This window comes from Protopterus annectens, chromosome 2.part1, assembly GCF_019279795.1.
Source record: "Protopterus annectens isolate FY-2018-M chromosome 2.part1, PAN1.0, whole genome shotgun sequence".
In the NCBI taxonomy this organism is placed as follows: Eukaryota; Metazoa; Chordata; order Ceratodontiformes; family Protopteridae; genus Protopterus; species Protopterus annectens.
In genome coordinates, this window is record NC_056729.1 from 1,951,988,295 (window position 1) to 1,952,005,539 (window position 17,245).

At 40.9% G+C, this 17,245-nt stretch overlaps 1 protein-coding gene across 1 annotated transcript in view; it reads left to right on the forward strand.

The window, feature by feature from the left end:
- Positions 1 to 3,104: 3,104 nt before the first annotated feature.
- RAB23 (RAB23, member RAS oncogene family) overlaps positions 3,105 to 17,245 on the forward strand; it is a 907,660-nt gene continuing 893,519 nt past the window's right edge. The window contains exon 1 of the mRNA XM_044063339.1: positions 3,105 to 3,205. The gene's annotated coding sequence lies outside the window, so the exon portion shown is untranslated. The remainder of the gene's footprint in view (positions 3,206 to 17,245) is intronic.

A 17,245-nucleotide genomic window follows, 5' to 3' on the forward strand; every position in this document is an offset into this window, starting at 1 on the left:
AATTTTACTGTCACAGCTGGAAGTCAAAATTTATGCAAAAATATTGGCTAACAGGATTAATAACCTGATTACTAAGCTGGTATTATTATTTGTCAGCAATGTTTATTAAATGTAAAATGTGCAGCCCTGATCTTAGCAGATTCCGGTTAAACATGGACATGTGGTGTGGGACCCATAATATTGATGCTGTTACAGTACTGATAGACTTTAAAAAGACTTTGACTATGTGAATTGGGAACTTACCTAGACATTATTACAACACTTTAACTCCCCCATCTCCTTTATTTTTAAGTGCAAACTATTATATACAAATAAAACCAAAAGTGGGAAAAGCAACCAAACTGAAACTGAGTCAAAAGGCAACCACGAAACGAAACAATTGCCACCAGGAAGTCAGCCAAAGCTCTTTATTCCAAAACCAAGCAGACAAGGTTGTCACCAGCCACGAAAAAACATGTAAACGCCTTAATCCTCTGATAACGGACAGTATGTGTTTTCGTCAGATTCTCGACTTCTTCAGACAATCAGTACATTCAATTGACACAGTATATATAACGTTGACCATCAATTGATTAATTGAAATTATTCTAAAATTTAAAGAGACATTTAAAATTAAAATTAAGAAAGTCATTTCAAAATACCATTTAAAATATTGCACATGTGACTGTAGAATTCGTAAAACATATGTATGTAACATTTAAAAAAATAAAAAATGTATATGTAATTACATATTTCCATTAAATGTTTCAAAAGGCATAAATTCATGATGTAATAATAATAAAGTGCTACAAATCCCACTGACCAGATATTCTCTACGGAATACTTTCCAAATCATGCGACTCAATACGGAGATGATGCCCACTGTCCTCCTAATGTTTATTTTGGTAAGAGGGCTATAGACAATACCTGAATTGGAACTTGCTCCATCTTATAATAGGCATACCCATAAATACCAATATGCTTTCAGCATGGTTTGCTAACAACTGTGTGGTTTGGATAGCAAACCAAAAGGTGAAATATGATGAATTAATAGCAGGTTTTAAAGACCTAGAAGCTTACACAGACCGACACATAAATGGGAAACATGGTACAGTTTCCCTTATCATCTAAAATAGGTACAGCCCTACAAAATGAATGGGAGGGTGACAGATGGAACCTAGTTTCAGAGTGCACTTATTTAGGAGTCAAGTTCTTGATTCAAATTGTAGACCCTTACTCTGACATACTTTTGATAAACTAAACTGTTGTAAGAAATCTTGTACACCATTTTTAACTAAGATACAAGCAATCAAAATAGTTAAACTCCCTAAGATACTATTCATTATACGAAACTTGCCTCATCTGTATAAAACTAACCACCTCAAGAAACTATAGGTTATACTTTCTAATTTCATTTGAGATGAATCTCATTCCCAGAACTAGAGGATCAAATTAGGCCGGCCTAAACCATCGGGGGGGGGGGGGGATTCTAAGGCTACCATTCCTACAAAAATGTTGCAGCTGAGAGTCCATTTGTCTGCTGCAGATTTCACCCTAGATCCATATGGTTGTTTTTTTAGAATTAGCAATGATGAGAAACACAGGGGAACCTACAGTAGAAATGTCTTGAGATTTAATATTTAGTTCCTACCCATGCATTCCTATGAATCACCAATTCACAATATTTAAATTACTATACCAATGGCACTACCACCTTTAAGGTTATATAAATGATGGTTAGCATTAATTAAAAGCTGTTGGAACTGTGATACAAGTAATGTGGACTACTTTCACATGATTTGATCTTGTCCAATAATATCCACTAGGTTGCAAACTACTACTGAAGTGTGTCAACAGATGACTAGATTATACCTTCCAAATCAAGAATAGCCTAGTTTCTGACTATTTGGGATCTGTACAACTCACTATCACCCTCCAAGCCTTATATCAAATGGACCAGGATGGTCTGTTCATCATTCTTTAGTTTTTTTTTTTTAAGGACTGAAGAAATACTTCATCTCAGCGACATGGACTCTTTCTAAACATACTCCATTACTATACTCAGCAGCTACCCAAGATTAACAAGAACTAGTGGAATTCTTGGTAGGTTATACTCATTCATGCTATATCAAAAGATAATAAGGTGACTTAAAATTAATGAGCAGTAGAGTGTTCTGTGTATTTTGAGCTTGTTTCACAGGCTGTCTTTTAACGAGCATAAAGTTAAATGTTGAGAATTTGTTTTATAGAAGCAACTTTTAACTCCGATTCCTACCTCAGGATAGTTACAGATTATACATAGAGGTAATATTAGGTTAGTCAAGTTTGTAATTAGGTTAGGATTAACTCAGTTGTGTTTTGATAAACGGTTAATCAGTAATTTGAAATTGGTTGGAAAATATGCCTTTTCTTTTTAAATGTAGGACAGATTAGGATGTTTATTTTACAGTCATTGATGAAAATAAAACTTTAATGAGAAGCATGGTTATTTTCACTGTATATTCAAGGAACTGTGGCTCCCTCACCTATTCTATGTTTTTGTTTTCTTTATATTGATTAATCATTCTGCATTTGAATTGGTGGTCGATTTTAAAATAAAGGATGGTTATGTTAAAAAATATCTTTTAATATTTAAAGGGAGAGAGTTTACTCAGGAACTATCCCACATGATGCATCACAAAGAATAACCTGGATATCTTTCCTCTCTAGTGGGAAAAAGTTAAAGGACAACAATGGGATATTAAATCAAAAAGCTCAACCTACTGTCTGTTTTCCTCCATGTTATTCGATCCAACCTAAAGAAATGTGCATTTCTGCTTAAAAAAAAATATCCAACATACTTTTTTCTTCCTATGCATAGTGCCTTTCCATAGTGTTTTAGTTTCATTTTTTAAAGCAAGTTCTCACGCCGTTCAAAAACCTGCTGCTGGCTCAGAAATGCTGACGTCATATCTGCCACAAATCTGCAGTAGTTGCTAGGGAGTTTCCTCCCACAAACTGACGTCAGCACTACTATATTTGCATGCTCTTTAGAAGTAGGTAGTGACCCGCCTAGAAAGTGATGTCAGTGCTGTGTTGTTCAGCCCACTCCATTAATCTGATAAAAACCAGTAGCTGGGTTGTGGAACTCCTTTTCTGTGTTATTGTATCCTGCCGACTCTGTTGTGCTCACGGACTTCAGGAACACTTTGTATCTTCCCCTGTTTTACTATACTTGATTCCTAAGGTAACCCTTGTACATTTCCTGGCTATTTTATCTTCTACAGTCGGTAAACAAGAGAGGTAGCATAATTTCATTTCTGAGGTTCCCTGGTGCCATATGCTTCAGTTACTAACTCACTCCATTTGGGATTTGCATCTCAATCTAATTCAGTTTCTGTAAGCTTATCCATATTAAACTTTGTGAAAGTTTACTAAAAATATAATTTCCAGTTCGTGTACATTATAATATATTGTGTTATTTATGGAAAGACTGTAACTGCACTGGTATCACTGTAAATATGTCTTACCGATAACCTTGCTATCTGTATAGTTTGAGTCGCTGTCATTGGTCATAAATATTTGCATTTGTTTATCTTATGCATTTTAAACTTTTGTTCTGTAATTGTCTTATATGCGGTTGTATTTGGCCTTATCTTACTCGGTGAATTTTGGTCTTCGCAAAATGCAGTGTTGTTGCCAGATTCTTTGTGACTCTTTTCTGATTGATGAGCCATTGTGTGCTCTCTACTATAACTAATTCCGCTTTAATTGCTGTTGAAATGTGTATTGCTGCTGCAGGGTTATGTCTGCTATGTGATTTATTGTTTTCTGTTTTCTTTTTGGAAGTCCGATTTAATGCTGCTGCCGTTTTTTTTTTTTTTTTTTTTAATTTTCATGGCCGAGTTTGTGTGTATGAATGCTAGGTGGGTACTGGTGGATGGCGGTGGCTGATTTAGGCATGGGTGCACACCTCCCCCTTTTTAAAAGTTCTTCATTTGTGACTTAAATTCTCTTTAATAGTTTCACAGGTAGGTACTATGCGTGCTGCGCATTTCAACTCAAGCTAATTTCCGGAACCATGCTTTTTTTTTACAAAGAGTTTAAACATTATCTGTGGTATCTTTTCTAAGTACTAACGAAAGTCCCTATGCTTGGTTGCTTACTTCATACAGCTAGCAAGGACTGTGAGTCTTCCATTCGGTAGTTTAGCAGACGCTTCTATTTACTGTCTTTTATTTGTGTGGGATTTTTAAACAAACAAAAAATTGGTCACAAAACATCTGCGATGTTACACTGGCAGTGAAGTAATTGGTTGAAATGGGTGTATGTGTATGCAGAATTTCCGTGATTGCCCGAGTTAGCATTACATTTTCTGATTGCAGTGTTTTTTTTCGTATAAATGCATAAATCTGAGCCCCTATTTCCTCCCTTCTGCCTGGTTGCCATGGTGCTCCTCTGCTCACTTGGAAAGAGCCATGTACTTTGAAAATACAGAAGTGTTGTGAAATTAAGCTGCCTTCAGAGTGGAGTCAAAGAATGTAACCATCCTCCTCTTACCACCGCATCTGTTTTGTACTTTGTATATTCCCCACATGTTAACTGCTGTTTAGACAGAAATAGTGAAACAAATACAGTAGGTATGAACTCCGTTTCAGTTTATGGATTTTTGAGGACTGATGGCCTTACCTGTATGCACATTTGGAACCTAACAGTGTTAAGAAACTTCTGTGTGGAAGATTTTCAGTCCATATATCTCTAGTTAATCACTGTATATTAATCGGATCAGACAATGGTAGTAGAAGTAGTAAACTTAAACTCAAAACAAAAAATAATAGAAAATCTATAATTGTACAGCATTACTAAGTATCCAAAAGTAATCCAAGCAAGGCAGGCAGTCTGTTTCCAGTTCATAATCCTTTAAGTACACAGACTACTTCTACTACCATTGTCTGATCTGATTAATATACAGTGATTAACTAGAGATATATGGACTGAAAATCTTCCACACAGAGAAGTTTCTTACACTGTTTTGTTTTTGGACCCACTACACTTGTTTAGTGGGTTGTTTTGAGACTTTAGGGATACCACGGAGATTACTTGTTTTTTGCACATTTGGAACCTACAGACAGTTTCAGAAGAAAATGAATGGTAGCTATGTCAGTTGTATATTTTGTGTGACATAATTTAAGAGTTTTAAGCTTTTATCTTTTAAAAGACTGGATGCGAGGCATTTTTTTGGATTAAAGTAACAATGGCCTTTATTACACAGTTTTAAGTACAGAATTTGAAAAAAAAAAAAGTAAATAGTGAAATGTTTATGGAGGCTTAAACTTGTACTCAACTTTTTCTCTCTCTTGTTATAAGTAATTGCGGTTCACTGGCTAAATAAATAAAATTAGGTCACCCTAGTAGAACGACATTATTCATTATAATGTGTAGGTCACTGCTACTTGTTTTGCTTAAGTGTGGTCTCTAGAAATTTATTGAGTTGTGCTTTAATAAGTGTGGTCTCTGGCAGTTTAGTATCTGAATTCTGTTTTCTTTATTGTTGGTGTAAGTACTACAGGTAACTCCCAGTCTGTCAGCATTTTGCAGCTTCATGTTTGTTTCAGTGGGTTGATATTTGTTTAATAAGACAGATGCATTATAAACTATTATTTATGTAGCATTTATGTATCTCTCCCTTTTTTCTCTCTCTGCTGTTAAATATGTTTGTATGTAGAATTAGTGTCGGTGCAAGCGAGGAATGATTGTGGTGTGGGGGGACACAAGTGCGGGTAAAGTGTGTTTTGTGGGGGGGATGCAAGTGCAGGTTGAGTGTGGTGTAGGGGGATGCAAGCACGGGGGGGTGAGAAATGCAAGCGCGGGGGTGTGTGAGAAATGCAAGTGTGGGGGGTGGAAGTGAGGGGTGGGTGTGGGGGAGATGCAAGCAATTTCACATATCTTGCGAAAAAACATGTAAACTTTATTCTAGGAAATGTAATATTACACAAGCAATACTTATTCTGTGTCCCGGATTTAGGGCATTTGTTCCCCCTCCAACATGTTTTCAGATTTCTACTGCTGCAAATGCAAGAGATATAGTAGCTTGTCTAGTGGATTTTTCAAGGAGCTGACAGCTTCAGGAGAAGAGGTTTAGTTCTGCTTATGGCACATTTGTTAGCACTGCTAGTAGCACAACAGATAGTACACTAGCTTTGGTGGACGCATAAGGCTGTGGGTTATACACCCGCAGTATGTTGATAGATAGTGATACTATACTGTTTAGTGCTTTAAAGTGGGAGGATGCTGCAATGTCCTCCTTTGGAGAAGATCCCTAGTAACTACTCACCTGTTAGGGTTTGTCCATCCCCTGCTGCAATATTAGTAGCGTATAATTCTTTAGTGTAACAATGGCAACATGCACTTTATTTGTAGATGAAACACTGAAATATAAAGTTGTTTGCTAGCAGCAACCTCTTCAGTCACAGATCATTATGTGAAATTATTGAGGTGAATTTCACTCCTCCAGAGATTCTGCATATTTACAGATTGGTGAAATGTTAACAATTTTGCGTAGACTTCTAGAACAGGGATGTTTGGAATTGGGCAGTTTTTCATTACAGCTTTATACATTGTGTTATTGCTTACTGATGAAATGTTCAAACTAATGAATGTAAAGCACGGTCTAATGTGTGCTGTACGATACAAGCAATATAATTTCATACAATCAGGAAGGTGAATCACAGAATATATGTATGTTTGCATACTCCAAAATATGGGGGCCAACAGTACAACGCAAGATACGCAGCATTATAAGCAAAACATAAGGCAGGGAATGCCATACTGTAGACTGCAGATTGCAGAGCTGCTCTCAGATCAGGCAGACCCAAAGTAGGTTGATAAACATACACTACCACGATGTAGTTGTTTGTGTGTGTGGGGGTGCAATCAATGGGTGAGTTGCGTGTGGGAATGCAAGCAAGGGGCGTGTGTCATACAGTACTTTGGTGTAAGTTTGGGTATATGTGCCAGTGTCGGTGGGGGCAGCTGTGAAACTGTTTATACCTTCCCTCAGGAGGTTGCAATCCGGTTTGGAGACTTTTTGCTGTTTGACCGTGGCTACGGGGTGGGGGAAATGGTCACTTCGAAAGTGACTGCTTTGTGGTTGGATCTTGGCAGGGATGATGATACTAGTGATGCTTTAGTAGTTACTCATTTTGGGTCACACCAAGTCCAACACATTTTCTCCTCTTGTGGGGGTGTCCACCAACTGCTCCAAGCCATTTGGATTGTCGAAATCAATGAATCTCTTTGCATTTGTGTTTTGCCAGGAGTATGTTTTCCAATCTATGGTTGGATTGTTAGTCGCCCAGGGTCAGGGAAAAGAGTTTAATCTTGATTGATTCAAAGAGGTCGAGCTAGGTGGAGTGGGCATCTCCAGTCAAATTACGAGTCCTGTAGCCAAGGGTCTTGTCAGTTCACTGCACCTGGAGTATTTCCTGTGCGTCATACTGTCTGACCATTCTAGAGGCGTGTATGTCTTTTATATTTATTTATATATATATATATATATATATATATATATATATATATATATATATATATATATATTGCAACTCAATCTCCTTTTGTTTTTCTGCCCATGGCTAGGGGTATGATAGGATGAGTAACCTGGTATGGTAGGGGTGCTCTACCCAACTTTGAACCTGTTTTTCTGTGACCTGTAAAAATGTGACCGTTTCAGAATGTGCAGTATGTATAAAGTCTGACTTTGTTTCCGAAAAATGTTGTTGGTTGGACTTTCTGCTTATGTAACACACTGCATGCACTTTCACGTCATCAACATGGTCGACTAAGTGAATGATAGGATGAGTAACCTGGTATGGCAGGGGTGCTCTACGTAGCTTTGAACCTGGTTTCTGTGACTGCAAAAATTTCAACTTCCTCCAGGATTGAGAATGCTTGCAACGACTGCAGTTTCATGTTTAGATTACTAGCGTTTAGCAGCACAACCCTTAATTTGTTTTTATTAAATTTAAATGTTGGTAGTTTTGACCTCATGGCATTGCTTAAAAAGGCACTAATGCCAAGGCAAGCACTTTTGCCAGGAGCCTGAAACTCAAGGGAGATTTATGCAGGCCACCACTGGCAAAGCATTGTGGCTTGTCAGTCATGTCATGCCAGTCTGGCAGGTAGTGGATCTGCTTTGACTTGCTCCAGGAAGTAGACCAAATATTAAAGTCATTCTGTTTGTATTGAGGCATCATTCTCTGTCACGGTAGAATGCTGCTTAAGGCTAAGGATGTACCTGCCTGGCACACATACTTGGTGAGCTCTATCATGTGTCTCTTGCTAAAGTCCAGGATGGTACGTCCAACATGGACTGACAGAGTCAGAACAGTACCTGTTGAGGGATTTGAGTGCACTGGTTATGTATTGGATTCTGGGTCTGTAAGAACAAAAAATACAGTGCTCATACAGGATTGGGGTTGGTATTTTCTTAAACTTGCATGGTTAACCTAAACACAATTGAAAGTATATTTGGGAGTTGAGAATTAACATTTGTTTTAGGGCTGTATGTATGCATTTAGCATCTAGCCTTATTTGGTACGTGAATATATTCACTAGGGTGGCGGACTTGTCTGGTCTTTTTCTGGACTCCAAGGGAAAAAGCAAATTTTGGGTCGGCAAATTATGCTTTAGTACAGTTGGTATGTCATTAAGTGCAAGTGTATTTAGTAACTGTTGCTGAAAGTTCTGCTACACTTCACTTCTCAATATTGAAAAGCGTGTGCTCTTTCTCAGCGCTTTAGAATTGTTACTAGTTTGATATTGCTTTCATTGAGCCTGAAAGTACATCACAGCCAGTAGGTGCACGCCCCTGGTGCTGATGAAGATGCATGGAGAAGGGTGCAGCAAAAAAGCCTGGCCTCATGTGCATTGAGTACACTACATAGATTCTTGGAGAAAGTTCTTTAAAATAGTGCTGAAAATCACTTGAAAATGGGGAGCAGTTGGAATATCAAATGTTTGGATACTGGTGTTTTACAGACAGTCTGTTAATTTATTTTTAGTTATTAAAATGTTTGTTATCCTTTTAGCATCTATGTGTGGTCCCTTACATTGCTTTTTAGCAGTAAATTGAAAAAGATTGGCCAAATGCAGTTGAACCTTGGGATATGTGCACACATTATGCCAAATTAGAACAAAGATGCACCTTTTGATGCCATGTCTCCTATGTGACCAGGATATTTAAAGATGCTCTTTACTTGCTCCAGTCTTGTGTAAAACCTACCAGGAAGCCAAGGTGTCATATTCTAAGCATGCAGAACACCTTTTGAATAGTATCCGGTAGAACATGTGTAATTCAGAACTGAGCAAGGAATGAATTTGGAGGTTAATTACAACTATTTCATACACAGTGAGAACCTATTTTTGGTGTTAATTGCATGGAATTTTGGCAGCTATTTTTATCTTCTGTGGTTTAAATAGTGTAAAGATCCTTACTGAAGTTTAAAGTAGACTACAACACAAACTGTGGTTTAGTATCTTGCATTGCAAGAAGCAGATGCTGGTTTATGAAGCATGATAGGTCCCACAAATTTCTTTCACTGGACCATAGTGAGAAAATGGAGTGCTTTCCATTTGTCACAGATATGTTGGTTTGGTGACTGCATGTTTGCATCCTTAATGGAGTCAAGTAGTTTATTTTGCTCCCGAGAGATAGCTTAGCCAATTATTTTATCATATTAATGAAGTAGCAGAACAAAGAATATCCAATAAGCTATCAAACCTGTCACTTCGCACCCTTCTTTGCCTTGTGGGGTATGTCTGATAAGTCCTGACAGCACCCCACTGTCATTAGTTACCATATTGTCCATAATGCATTACAGATAGGTTCTTTCTTGGAGCTTCGCTTTTAATAGGGTTAATAGTATGTTAATTTTGCACCTTGTCTCGTCTACTTTCATAGAAGGCATTGCTTTACAAAAACATGTGGTTAGGGTCCCTATATTTTGTGAATAGGTTAATTGGTACTGCTCAGTGTCTATTTTGTTGCAGACACTACCTGTATTGACACCACTCCTAGATTTGTAGGTGTACTAGGCTAATGGCCCTGGAGCCTTTACAAGCCTAGCCTATAGAATTACCCTGTCATCCTGCTGCCCGACGTTAGTTCCCAGTGCCTCTATCAAGTAGAGCCACTGCAGTAATCCCTGGGGTGAACTTAATATTTCCCATCCACTCCTCAAAATTTCTCTAAGGGGGGCACTGAGGTGCTCTGTTGGACATGGGAAGTCTACTCCAGAGCATGGGCAATCTATGGGTTATAAACCTGTCCCTCCAGCATGTTCTGTTGATTGTGGTAATGATGTTGAGGTCTCTGGAGCATGTGGTGCAGAGGGATTGGGATTTCTTTAGACCCAGCATTTCTGTCAGAGCTGGGTCAGACATGGCTTTTAGTCAAGCAGAGATTGCCTCTTAGTAGACGATATGAGATAGAGAATAGCTAGAGGTTTTTTTTTTTTTTTTTTTTTTTGGTTATTAGTGTATAGCAGTAGTTCCTAGTGCTATACATGGTGTCAGAATTAGTAATACACTTGGTTTATTGGAGTTGCAAACTGGTCCAGCATTGTTGTTGCTTGCTCTGGCTACTGGTGCCATGCTCCGTGCCAATTCATGTAGTTACTGTCATTGTAAACTGTGCCTCCTTTGGTGATGTCACTCAGTCTGACCTTTGTTGCTGTACGACATGCCTGCTTTTGGGGTGTTGTTGTAGCCTCTGTTACCTTTCACTTGTCTTAGCATTGATGCTCTTTGTGATATGTCTACTGTTGCCATCCTTCATGCTAATCCGTAAACCCTAATGATGCAGTCTGCTGTGCCACCTTATTTATAGCCATTCACTGACGCATAATTCTGTACACTAAATGACAATGATTCTGCTTAATCTGTGGCTGCAAGCACAGTACACTATCAATACTGGTTACTAGAACTGTACACAACACTTGCATTGATGCCACTTTGTGTGTACGGTAATGCTGTACACTGCGCCAGCTCTGGTGCCACTGATAGCCACTGCTGCTGCTTGGTGCCACTCATTTTGTCCACTGGTGCTTTATACAGTGTCTGCTTTTGTATGGCATTCAGGATGTGCAGTTTTGCTGTACATTAAACTAACAGTTGCGGTGGCACAAGTCAATGTGATTTCTTGTAGAAATTCTGACCCTAAAATGTAATGTAGCCTCTGATTCCATACACTGGGGTGGGAGTCATACTGTTTGTAGTTTGACCACAATTTCAGTACATTATACCATCATTGGTGCTACTCTGTTTGCTTACTTGTGTTGTAGTACTGTATTAAGTGCGGACAGTGAATGCCATTCACTTTGTGGTCTGTTTCTGTACGCACTGCTGGAACTGCAGCCAGTTACTGTGGCCAATGCAGTTCATAGTACTGACAGTGTAATCACAGTGCAGAAAGCCTGGATGATTATCCTTCTACAAATGGTTTAGTTTGTAATTGCATTTTTAGGACTGGTAATGTACTCTGCCTTAGCGATAGTGATTTTCTGTAAATGTTTTCAGTATTGTTCTAGATTCAAAGCACTTGATTTGTTTTGACACTTTTAACCGCAGTCCTCGGGTGTGAATGTCAGAATGGGTCACAATGTTACCCTCATTCACTAACATATTTGACATTAACAGTCAATAACTGATGTCAGCCATCACACGCAAGATGTTGGTGACTAGTTTCAGAATGTGCAGTTTGTACAAAGTCTGACTTTCTGAAAATGTCATATGTTTTGATTTTCTGCTCATGTTACAGTAAAGCACTGCATGGACTTTCACGTCATCAACATGGCTGTATGCAGAAATTAGGCAAACCTTCTGTTAACAATCAGTTAATTTGTTGCTGCAACCTTACACTGATTTGCCTGCCTTAGCCAGTAATAAATGCTTTTAATTGTGAGCTTTATATAATACATTTTGCTGTGTTTGAGTCTGGCATAGTTAAGACAGCAAATGTATGGTTTGGTCAACTGCTCACAGCTGCTCAAGATAGGGAAATACTTCTGGGAAAAATGGATTAGGTTTGCTTAGAGAGGTGCTGGGCATGTAGTCGTTGGATATTTTCTTGCTCTGACAACTGCATAAACTGTTCAACATGTGGTGGTCTGCTCAATCAGCTCTGTTTCAGAACAGCTAAGACTTTGTTGGAAAGATAATTCAGTGATAAAAAGGAAAAGCATTCGGTACGCCTTACTTAGCTGTTCTACTTGGCAAAAACCACTGAGCGAGTCACATTTGCTAATTGTGCAAGTGGAAGTTGCATGGTATCTTGCTATACAAAATATTTAGAGTGGTAATCGGTAACCTTGGGACAGTCCGTAACATACAGCTATGTACAGGATCTTTGTGACTACAAAACGAATGGTTTCATTTAATCAATGTTTTGCCAAAATCATTGTGGCATGTCCTGGACCTGTCTACTACAAAGTGCAAGTTTCATTTTATGAACTTGTACAATGGAGGGACAAATTTCTAAAATGGATGTCATATTTATTTATTTTATTTATTTGCAGTTGGTTTACCAGGATAGTCCATTGGGCCAAAAGAACCCGTTTTCAATGGAGTCCTGGGGAGAAAAGCTCCAACATAGACAAATTAGGTACATACAATAACTACAAGATAATTATACAGAGTAGAGATAAAAATTAATACATTTAGGCTTAAATTTGAGAAACATTCAAAGATGGGGAGAAAAGCTGAGATGTAGATATCTATTATCGAAGCTGAAAGGTGGGGTTTGAAAAGAATAGTGGTGCTGGTAAAGGTAGCTACAAATTATATCCCTTTAAACTTGGTACAAATTATTAAGCCTTTGGGAAATGATAGGTTAATTTCTTATTTATTGGTATTCATTCACCTGGAAATGAATGACAAGTACTTTGAGGGTGGAAATCTTGTAATCTCCAGAAAGTCATTTTTGGTATTTTTTATCCCGAGGTGATATGCCAAAGCTTTAAGTAAGACAAAGAGTACTTTGGACACGTTAGAAGCAGTATAACTACAAGAAAAAGCAATAGGATAATTTATCTTTTGTTTTTTTGCAGACTAATGAGATGTAATGTAGAGTACTGGGTGTAGCTGCTGAGAGTACACTTCTGTAAGGAATCATAAGAGCATTTTAAGCAGGATACTATACATGGTAATTGTACAGAGAACTGAACTTGTTTAATTGGTATAAAAGTTGACATCAGAGGTGATTGTAAAAATATTCATCAATTTGGGGAATTGTTAGAAAATCAGAAACAAAAGAAACTGAGCAATGGGCACACTGCTAACATTGGTTTGGAAATACTTTCACTCACCATTAAGCAAACTTTTTGTTTTTCTACATAAAGTACGACTTTCCAAAATTCATTTAGTCCAAAACAGTCGTCTAATCCAAACTAGGACAAATTTAGTACAGATTACTTTAAATACAACAAGATACATATCTGATTTACTAGACTATACAACTTTCCCTTATCTAGTGAAATCGACAGAACTGAAATGGGTTGTAAAGTCTAAGTCTCTGAATCTTGCCTGCTGTCTGTATTGGTTAGTCTAGTATGTAGGACATATGAGGTCCAACTGACCATATGAAACCGCAGATTACATCTGTATATTCCTTCTCTGCACCCAGCAGAAAAAGGTTTGTTACCCACGAGACTTAAGTGGCTTCATGGGGGCCAACAGTACAATGCAGGATATGCAGCATTATAAGCAAAACATAAGGCAGGGAATGCCATACTGAAGACTGCAGATTGCAGAGCTGCTCTCAGATCAAGCAGACCCTGAGTAGGTTGATAAACATACACTGCCACAATGTATCCTTGTGTGCAAGGGGCGGGGCCGTGGGTGTGTATGCAAGGAGAGAGTGTGTGTGTGGATGCATGCAAGGAGTGTGTGTGTGGATGCATGCAAGGAGTGTGTGTGTGTGGATGCAAGCAAGGAGTGTGTGTGTGTGTGTGGATGCAAAGTGTGTGTGTGTGGATGCAAGGAGTGTGTGTGTGTGTGTGGATGCAAGGAGTGTGTGTGTGTGTGTGGATGCAAGGAGTGTGTGTGTGTGTGTGGATGCAAGGAGTGTGGTGTGGGTGCATGCAATGAGTGTGTGTGGTATGGGTGCATGCAAGGAGTGAGTGTGTGTGGTGTGGGTGCATGCAAGGAGTGTGTGTGTGTGGTGTGGGTGCATGCAATGAGTGTGTGTGGGTGCGGAGTGTGTGTGGTGTGGGTGCATGCAAGGAGTGAGTGTGTGTGGTGTGGGTGCATGCAAGGAGTGAGTGTGTGTGGATGCGTGCAAGCAAGGAGTGTGTGTGTGTGTGGATGCATGCGTGCAAGGAGTGTGTGTGTGTGGATGGATGCGTGCAAGGAGTGTGTGTGTGTGGATGGATGCGTGCAAGGAGTGTGTGTGTGGATGCGTGCAAGCAAGGAGTGTGTGTGTGTGTGTGGATGGATGCAAGCAAGGAGTGTGTGTGTGTGTGTGTATGGATGCAAGCAAGGAGTGTGTGTGTGTATGGATGCGTGCAAGGAGTGTGTGTGTGTGTATGGATGCGTGCAAGGAGTGTGTGTGTGTGTATGGATGCGTGCAAGGAGTGTGTGTGGTGTGGATGCGTGCAAGGAGTGTGTGTGGTGTGGATGCGTGCAAGGAGTGTGTGTGTGTGTGGATGCGTGCAAGGAGTGTGTGTGGTGTGGATGGGTGCAAGGAGTGTGTGTGTGGGTGCAAGGAGTGTGTGTGGATGCATGCAAGGAGTGTGTGGATGTGTGTGGATGGGTGCAAGGAGTGTGTGGATGTGTGTGGATGCGTGCAAGGAGTGTGTGTGGCTGGGTGCATGCAAGGAGTGTGTGTGTGTGTGGCTGGGTGCATGCAAGGAGTGTGTGTGTGGGTGCATGCAAGGAGTGTGTGTGGGTGCATGCAAGGAGTGTGTGGGTGATGCATGCAAGGAGTGTGTGTGGATGCGTGCATGCAAGGGGTGTGTGTGAGTGTGGATGCATGCAAGGTGTGTGTGTGTGTGGATGCATGCATAGGTGTGTGTGTGTGGATGCATGCATAGGTGTGTGTGTGTGTGTGATGCATGCATAGGTGTGTGTGTGTGTGTGTGTGTGTGTGTGTGTATGCATGCAAGGAGTGTGTGTGTGTGGATGGATGCAAGCAAGGAGTGTGTGTGTGTGGATGGATGCAAGCAAGGAGTGTGTGTGTGTGGATGGATGCAAGCAAGGAGTGTGTGTGTGTGGATGCATGCATGCAAGGTGTGTGTGTGGATGCATGCATGCAAGGGGTGTGGATGCATGCATGCAAGGGGTGTGTGTGTGTGGATGCATGCATGCAAGGGGTGTGGATGCATGCATTGTGTGTGTGGATGCATGCAAGGGGTGTGTGGGTGTGGATGCATGCAAGGTGTGTGTGTGTGTGGATGCATGCATGCAAGGGGTGTGTGTGTGTGGATGCATGCAAGGGGTGTGTGTGTGGATGCATGCAAGGGGTGTGTGTGGATGCATGCATGCAAGGGGTGTGTGTGTGTGGATGCATGCATGGAGTGTGTGTGTGTGGATGCAAGCAAGCAGTGTGTGTGTGTGTGTGGATGCAAGCAAGGAGTGTGTGTGTGTGGATGCAAGCAAGGTGTGTGTGTGTGTGGATGCAAGCAAGGGTGTGTGTGTGTGTGTGGATGCATGCATGCAAGGAGTGTGTGTGTGGATGCATGCATGCATGCAAGGAGTGTGTGTGTGGATGCATGCATGCATGCAAGGAGTGTGTGTGTGTGTAGATGCATGCATGCAAGGAGAGCGAGTGTGTGTGTGGATGCATGCAAGGAGTGTGTGTGTGTGTGGATGCATGCAAGGAGTGTGTGTGTGTGGATGCATGCATGCAAGGAGTGTGTGTGTGTGGATGCATGCATGCAAGGAGTGTGTGTGGATGCATGCATGCAAGGAGTGTGTGTGTGTGGATGCATGCATGCAAGGAGTGTGTGTGGATGCATGCATGCAAGGAGTGTGTGTGGATGCATGCATGCAAGGAGTGTGTGTGTGTGGATGCATGCATGCAAGGAGTGTGTGTGTGTGGATGCATGCATGCAAGGAGAGTGTGTGTGTGTGGATGCATGCATGCAAGGAGAGCGAGTGTGTGTGTGGATGCAAGCAAGGAGTGTGTGTGTGTGTGTGGATGCAAGCAAGGAGTGTGGATGCAAGCAAGGAGTGTGTGTGTGGATGCATGCAAAGTGTGTGTGTGTGTGTGGATGCATGCAAAGTGTGTGTGTGTGTGTGGATGCATGCAAAGTGTGTGTGTGTGTGTGGATGCATGCAAAGTGTGTGTGTGTGTGTGGATGCATGCAAAGTGTGTGTGTGTGGATGCATGCAAAGTGTGTGTGTGTGGATGCATGCAAAGTGTGTGTGTGTGGATGGATGCAAAGTGTGTGTGTGTGGATGCATGCATGCAAAGTGTGTGTGTGTGGATGCATGCATGCAAAGTGTGTGTGTGTGGATGCATGCATGCAAAGTGTGTGTGTGTGTGGATGCATGCATGCAAAGTGTGTGTGTGGATGCATGCATGCAAAGTGTGTGTGTGGATGCATGCATGCAAAGTGTGTGTGTGTGTGGATGGATGCAAAGTGTGTGTGTGTGTGTGTGGATGGATGCAAAGTGTGTGTGGATGGATGCAAAGTGTGTGTGTGTGGATGCATGCAAAGTGTGTGTGTGTGTGTGTGTGGATGCATGCAAAGTGTGTGTGTGTGTGTGTGGATGCATGCAAAGTGTGTGTGTGTGTGTGTGTGGATGGATGCAAAGTGTGTGTGTGTGTGTGTGTGTGTGTGTGCGTGTGGATGGATGCGTGTGTGTGTGTGGATGGATGGATGGATGTGGATGGATGGATGGATGCATGCAAAGTGTGTGTGTGTATGGATGGATGGATGCAAAGTGTGTGTGGATGGATGGATGCGTGCGCGTGTGTGGATGGATGGATGGATGGATGCAAGGAGTGTGTGCGGATGGATGGATGCAAGGAGTGTGTGCGGATGGATGGATGGAAGGAGCGTGTGTGTGTGTGGATGCAAGGAGTATGGATGGATGCATGGAGTGTGTGTGTGTGGATGCATGGAGTGTGTGGATGGATGGATGCATGGAGTGTGTGTGTGTGGATGCATGGAGTGTGTGGATGGATGGATGCATGGAGTGTGGATGGATGCAAGGAGTGTGTGTGTGGTGTGGGTGCATGCAAGGAGTGTGTGAGTGTGTGTGTGGATGCATGCATGCAAAGTGTGTG